We start from the raw sequence: 7,108 nt of genomic DNA on the forward strand, positions 1-7,108 counted from the left end.
GGGTCTCGAACCTGGGTCCTCCACATCCCAGTCTGATGCTCTATCCACTGCACCACAGCCTGGTCAGGCTAAAGAATTTCAAAAGGGATGATATTAGAAAGCATATAAAATGTTATAGAATGCAGGTTTTTCAAGCAAGGGGAGTGGGCTCGTGATCCCTTTGTCTAAAGGTACACATCACTCTTATGACTCCAGGAGGGGAGGAAGAGTTATAGGAATTTTTAATTAAGATATGTAAACATTGTCTCCTAAAGGCTCTTCAGGAGGGGAAGATAAGTTCTACCTTCTTTGCTTGGTCTAGCAAGTAGAGGCCTCAGTCTTTCCAGAGAACTGTAGTTAAATTATGATTAACTACTAACCAACTTTTGCCCCTTCAATCTCTTTCTCTTGGGTTTTTTTCTCCTCAGAAGGTAGGGGTAAAGGGGGCCTGGCTTTTCTTTTTGAAATACCAGTATCAACAGTTTTGCAGTTCCTTGACACCCTATCACAACTATAGAATAAGACACAGCCTTGTTGATATCCAGGGTGGGATAGAAGGAGAATTGTGGTAAAGGCTGAGGACCGGGAGCGGCTGGTGACCACGGTGAGAAGCGAGGTTATGGGCACAGACCCAGGAGGTAGCAAAAGGGAGCCAGCCTGAGCCTCCTTCCATGCTTTCCTGGACAACACTGGTGTGATCCATGTCAGCACTATTATCTAAGACATAAGTGTGTTCTGCATACACACACCAGTCCAGCAGCATCCTTTTACTGTGTGTCTTTCTGATATGTCTCCAAGAATCATCCCATCCCAGTCTGGGAATCAAAAACTGCTCTAATGCTTCAACCCAGCATCAGCCCTTGGGGGCACCAAAAAAACAGCTGTCCTGGTTCTCCAGTGGTTTCCAACCTACCTGGGCAGATGAGAAGGCTAGATACAATCACAAATTGGAAACCAAGGCGGTGACAGTGCTGCAGGGGGTGGGGCTGAGCCTGACGGGCACTGTGTACCATGTGGGGATGACCATGGACTGAGAGTGGCTCATGGTTATGGTGAGGGGTCAAGGTGTGGAAGCACAGTGGGAGGGCAACACGCAGAACTTTTTTCTCACTGTTCAGCCTTGGGAGGAGCAGGGGCCTGAAGGCCCTAGAACAGGTCCTGAGATCTTGATTGTTCTCAGTCTTCCTGAGCAGACACCGGCTCTCTGGAAAATAGCCTGTTCATGAGAGGACACTCACCCCTTCAGCCCTCCCCCCACACACTGAGAGAACTACGGTGGAGGGGGTTCTAAAGGAATTTCCCCATGCCTAGCCTCAGAGGGATTCCTGCAGAAGACCTCGAGCCCCCGAGGCCCTCACACAGAGAACCTGCCCCTGGCCTGTCCAGGGCACTTCCCTTCAGCAGGTTGGGTTCTCACAGGAGCCTTGTCACCATTCATGGTTGAGACAGTATGCGCTCTGCCGGCTTTGGCTCAATGCGCCATGCCCCTGGGATGCTACCCTCAGACCATCGCCACACTCACACACCCCTTCATGTCACCCTTCCCATTAGGCCCTGGAGCACAGTGGGGGTGTTGACTTCCTGGTGTGTAATGCTGCAGTCAACCCCCTGGTGGAGGGCACCCTGGTGGACAGTAAGGAGGTTTGGGACAAGGTGAGAGCCTGCTGGGAGCTGGCTGAGGGGCTGATGTTGGCTCCAGAGGCTCTGCCCCCACAAAGACCCTTCCTCACCCTCCCAACTTTATTGTAAGCACAGGCACTGGGGCAACCTGACCATTCCTCCTCTTACCCCGGCTGCTTTCTGGTTTGTGGGTTGTTTTTTTTTTTTTTTTACAGAGACAGAGAGAGTCAGAGAGAGGCAGAGAGAGAGATAGACAGATAGGAATGGAGAGATGAGAAACATCAATCATTAGTTTTTCATTGAGCGTTGTGACTCCTTAGTTGTTCGTTGATTGCTTTCTCATATGTGCCTTGACCACGGGCTTTCAGCAGACTGAGTAACCCCTTGCTGGAGCCAGTGACCCTGGGTCAAAGCTGGTGAGCTTTTTGATTGCTTTCTCATATGTGCCTTGACCACGGGCTTTCAGCAGACTGAGTAACCCCTTGCTGGAGCCAGTGACCCTGGGTCAAAGCTGGTGAGCTTTTTGCTCAAGCCAGATGAGCCCGTGCTCAAGCTGGCGACCTTGGGGTCTTGAACCTGGGTCCTTCCACATCCCAGTCCAATGCTCTATTCACTGCGCCACCGCCTGGTCAGGCTCTGGTTTGTGTTTTTAAAGCTAGTTCTTACACTCTTTCTTTTCTCCTCCCACCCTTCGCATTTATTCATCCAGCGAATATTTAGTGAGGACTTGCTGTGCAGCAGGCATGGTCCAGGCTCTGGGCACAGAGCTGTGGGAGTCACTGTTCTTGGCAGGTCTCACAAATCGTAAGGTCCCCTCTCTGTCAACAATCTATGTTCTTACACCCTTCTGCGGGACTTATATGAATGGTGGTGCTCCTCTGTAGTGACTCGTGCTTGCTGTTGAGAGTCTCTGCCTTTCCTGCACCAGGACTCCTCACTATCCTCAGATGAACCTGTCAAGCCTGGACCCAACTATCACCTGACCGTGGGCTCAGATGTTCCAACTCCATACGAGTCACCTTAACAATCCCGCCACCTGGTGTACAAGGGTCCAGGAGAGACCTTGAGTTTGCCTTGAGGTCCATCTTGGGCTTCATTACTCTCCCACGACTCCTGTTCCATTCACTCCTGTGTTTTGTTCCCTGTCCCTCTGATGGACAGATGGACAGATGGAGTCAGGTTCCTCCTGTCATCGTTAGCAGAACCCTCTGCCCCAAGCTCTGGGCCAGGGCATTTGCTTCTGCCCTCCCCAGCTCCCTGCACTCTGTGGCCATGCTCCCAGGCCGCCCCTCCTGCTCTCTGCCCTTGGCAGGTGTCCTTCCCTCCATCCTCAGGACACCTGAAACCTGAGCTCCCACAGCTGCTGCCAGCAGCCTCCAGGCTGTCCAGCTTCCTCAATGCCTCTGAAGGACCATTTGTTTGGATAGCTGGGGTTTCATTGCTGACAGTCTCCTAACCCCCGAGTCATTTGCCCTGTTAGTGTCTAAGTTCATGGCTCATGACTCTTTTTCTCAGAGCTGTTTGAAATCTTTTCTCCTGAAGGTGGGTGCTCCTGACCACAGCGTTCTTGCTTTCTCTGCCTCTCCCCTCCCCTGCAAGGACTTGCTATTGCACATGCAGTTCTGCACCGCAGGGAAGAATCTGCCCCCCAGTTATACTTGCCACCACTTGGGAAGATGGTTACAAAGTGAGTTTAAATTTACCTGATGCTCGGCTTTTACCAGAATGCAATTTTCTTTGGGTGTTCTACGAGGGGAATTTCTTCTCATTCATCTTATCTTTGTAATATTTTTATTTATTTATTTATTAAGCATTTATTTATTCATTTTAGAGAGGAGAGAGAGAGAGAGAGATAGAGAGAGAGAGAGAGAGAGAGAGAGAAGGAGGGACGAGCAGTAAGCACCAACTCCCACACATGCCTTGACCAGGCAGGCCCAGGGTCATGAACCGGCAACCTCAACATTCCCAGTCAAATTCTTTTATCAACTGCACCACCACAGGTCAGTTCATCCATCTTATCTTTGGGTCAGAGTGAGCACCACCCCAGACAGACCCCATTCTGTCCAGCAGGTTAGGAAACCTGCCATGTACCTTCTCCCTGCTTCTGTCTCCTCCACCCCTTCTCAGGGGCACTCAGCGTGCCATCTCTTCAGGTTCATGGTCCCTACTCCAGATGTCATGGCACACAGAGCTATGCTTTCTTCCTTGCTAATTGGGCCGTTTCCCTCAGCAAGGGTGGGACTCGCACCTGTTTGTTGGCTTACGTTTGGTTCCTGAGTCTGGGAGGGGTTTCACCTCAGCCCATCGTCCTTGGAACTGACACACGTGGTGCTTAGGTCAATTGTCCTCTGGGTGGGTCTCTGTTTTGAGACTAATCCTCAATTTCTTCTTCTTGGGGACTTCATACTGGTCCCCCTTTAAACAGTGGAGCCACTTCTTGTAGTCCTGGGAGGTCACCCCTACACTGGAAACCAGTCATCAAGTGGGCCTCAGCAGCACTCTATTAAAACTCTTCCCTGCCCACATCCAAGGGGATGAGGGGCTTGGGATGAGTGGAGAAGACAATGGACAGGCCTGGTCAGTTACAGATGTGCAGTCTCATCCTTAGAGTCACAGGACACAGTTGACCTCACTGATGACAGTGCCCCAGAGGCGGCATCTGGTGCCAGTTTATTCAGTGACTGCATTCTAATGCTTTCAATAATGTTGAGTTATTAGCTTCCTCTCCTTCCTGTGTCTGTCTGTCTCTTCTCAGGGGGTGTTCTGTCATCCTGGTCTCCCCCACTTCAGCTTATATACCACACATGGTGAGTGCTGGTTGGGAGGGGGTGAGTTTTCCCTAAAGTCCCACAGGGGAGGTGCCTGGACAGACCCCCTAAAACCCCAGCTGCCCTGGGCTGAATGGGTACATGTTGCCATTGTGTCACTCAGACCCAGCATCTGTTCTCATGCCTGGCTGGGGAGTATGTCTGAGCTCTGGGCTTGGCCCAGTTTGATCCCCTGTAGGTGAGAAATCTAGCTGATACTTGCCTCTACATCCCATATCCTCCTAATCTCTCTTAATCCCATCTCAGGAGCTGGGTGCCTACAATGTCAGTAAGACAGCCCTGCTGGGCCTCACCGTGACACTGGCATGAAAGCTGGTTCCTAAGGGCATCTGGGTGAACTGCCTGGTTCCAGGATTAATCCACTCACTTCAGCCAAGTGGTGAACACTGGAGCGTGTCCCCTGTCCCCTAGTCTGGCTCAGTGAAAACCCTTCCCAGAGTAAGGGATAAAGGGCATCAGCACCTTTGTATTGTAGCTGAGATCATCATGGTCCTCTGAACTCATCAAAACCTAGAAAGGCAGCCCTGCCATGTGACCCCCTCTGGTCCCTGCCATCTCCTTGTTTTCTCAGCACTGACTCTCTCACCTCTTCCCTTTGCCCAGTTGCTTCAGGACGAGTCTTTGTGGAAGAAATTAAAAGACAAGCATGAGCTCCAGAGGCAAGTGGGGTTTGGGGCTTTGGTGGTCTGGGTACAGTAGGGGAGGGGTGGCTGAATCTATCTCAGCCACAGACGTCTCCCTTCTATGGGCCATTCCTTGTGCTGATGTCTGGGCTCTATACAGCCTTGTAGGGTGCAAGTTGCCCTGCTGAATCTACCCTGTCCCTCCATGAAGCCCGCTCCCCGCTGTAGCTTGTGAGCCTCAGAGCAGCAGAACAAGAGTCTGAGGTCACTGATGTTGTGTTCTGTCCTCCCTCCTTCTGTCCAGGCTGGGGAAGGCTGAAGAATGTGCAGGAGTCGTGTCCTTCTTATGCTTTCCAGATGCTGGCTACATCACCGGCGAGAGCATCGTGGTGGCTGGCTTCTTCTGTCGGCTGTGACAGCATTGGAGGGCCACGGAGCTGTGGGTCTGGGCCTAGGAGCCTGAGGGTGGGTGGGCTAGGTAGTTGATTATTAAGGTCTGGGGACAGAGATCTATAGACTAGCAATTTGGAGGCTTGCTCATGCCAGGCTTGAGGAAGAACCCCAGATAGTCTCATCCTTGGGACCCTCTGCGTGACACTAATAGGTGTGGCTGCTGTGGGCTCCACTATCATACTGGTTTTTGTGGGGAGGCTGTGGCACTGAAGGAGTTCATAGCGCTGGTGCTTTGGAGGAATCATAAGGGACAGGACTAGAGGCTTAGGTCCCTGAAGGATCCTGGATCCTTTCAGTCCTCTATGCTTTACACATTTTTCCCCTAAAATAAAGTCAAATTTATCCTCAAGTCTGGAAACTCTTGATAAGGATAGAACCAAGGCTAATGCGGCCTCGGCTAGGCCTCGGCTGTCCCACCTGTCGCTGCCCTGACACCAGCTACATGTCCAACAGTTCAACTCAATCCTGATACTGTCTACCTGGACACGGCGTCAGATTCCACAGGTGAAAGGCTCAGTCCTGTGATGTCACCCTGCTTCCCTGCAAGGGTTGAACTATATATATCAGTCTCCCTCCTCTTACGCCCCCCAGAGGCTTTCTCAGGTCAAATTTCCAGCCTTGGTCAGTGGATTGTGAATAGCTGGACACAAGTGCTTCCTCAGGATAAATAACCTCAGGATTCACACGGATCCCAGAAGCCCTTGGGTGGTACTGAGAAGATTCCTCCTGAGCTGATAGTAATAAATAACAAAAAGGAAATCAAACTAAAAAAATCTCCAAGTTTGGCACCTCAGAGAGTTTCTGTTGGCTTGGGGGAATTTGAGTGCTAGAAGGGATGGGGAGGAAGAGATGGGGCCCTGTAGCGAGGCAGGCAGGGAGTGTGGCTGTTTAGTTTATACAGTTGTGGGAGGGTGAGCAGGCCTGGGACTTGGCATATCTGGCTGCACCTGTGACCACTTTGTCTATATTTATACATTTCAAGTTAACCCTTTCATCTCTCATCTCCTGTGAAAGATATGGACAGAAGTGTCAGGGTAGTGGGGAATTCCAGGGCATCCAGTGATGGCTGCAGGTGAGGATAATCAAAAACAGGGGTGATGGTATTGCAACCTGAAGGTTCTCTGCCTTATCACCCCTGAGGTGCTCCACATTGTTTGGATATTATGACCCTAGGAATAAAAAGTGCCACAAGCTCTAGCACTCTAACCAGTTTGTATTTGATTGATTGTTCCAGACACTCTGGTGTGGGTCCCTTGTCCCAGCACACTGCAGTACTACTCACTTCTGCATTAAGATCTCCAGCTGCCTCTGCCCTGCTCTCACTTGAGGGGACAGGCTCACTGGCAGGAGGGCAGCTTGAGGGGTGGTGTCAGGGTGGAGGGTCCTGTGCAGCCTCAGAGCAGGAGGGGCTGTCCCAGGGGAGCCTGAAGCAGTGCAGCTGGGCTGAAGAGTCAAACGTGAGGTTTCATGGAAGCTGGTTCTGTGCGGTGAGGTGAGGACAAAAATGGGCAAATGCCCAAGGCTGTGTTTATTCACCATTGACTTCACCAGTAAAGATCCTGGTCAGATTTCACCAAGAAGATAAACAGCACTTCCATCTGAAGC

At 51.2% G+C, this 7,108-nt stretch overlaps 1 pseudogene; it reads left to right on the forward strand.

Annotated features, from left to right (window-relative positions):
- The first annotated feature begins 1,022 nt into the window (after positions 1-1,022).
- LOC136335499 (dehydrogenase/reductase SDR family member 2, mitochondrial-like) lies at positions 1,023-5,466 on the forward strand (annotated as a pseudogene).
- The last annotated feature ends 1,642 nt before the right edge of the window (positions 5,467-7,108 follow it).

Source organism: Saccopteryx bilineata, chromosome 4 (genome assembly GCF_036850765.1).
Source record: "Saccopteryx bilineata isolate mSacBil1 chromosome 4, mSacBil1_pri_phased_curated, whole genome shotgun sequence".
NCBI classification, from domain to species: Eukaryota; Metazoa; Chordata; class Mammalia; order Chiroptera; family Emballonuridae; genus Saccopteryx; species Saccopteryx bilineata.